Genomic DNA, 428 nt, shown 5'->3' on the forward strand with positions numbered 1-428 from the left:
ATCAGCACTGGTGCCGGGACCTGGGCCAGTTCCTGGTTCCCCGTACCTGGATCTGCACCGGTCCTGGTGCCCTGTGCCTGGATCAGCACCGGTGCCCGGATCTGATCTGGGCCGGTCCCTCGTTACCTGTACGCAGATCAGGCCTGGTTCCTGGGCTAGTTTGCAGTGCCTGGTGCCTGGATCAGGGCTGATCGTTGGTGCCCCATGCATAGATCAGGCTGGTGCCTGGTGCCCAGACCAGGGCCATTCCCTTGTGCCGGGTGCCCGGATCGAGGCCGATCCCTGGTGCCCAGACCAGGGCCATTCCCTTGTGCCCCGTGCCCGGATCGAGGCCGATCCCAGGTGCCCAGACCAGGGCCATTCCCTTGTGCTGGTGCCCGGATTGAGGCCGATCCCTGGTGCCCAGACCAGGGCCATTCCCTTGTGCC

Source organism: Rhea americana, unplaced genomic scaffold, assembly GCF_003343005.1.
Source record: "Rhea americana isolate MKP2758 unplaced genomic scaffold, rheAme1 scaffold_581, whole genome shotgun sequence".
NCBI lineage: Eukaryota > Metazoa > Chordata > Aves > Rheiformes > Rheidae > Rhea > Rhea americana.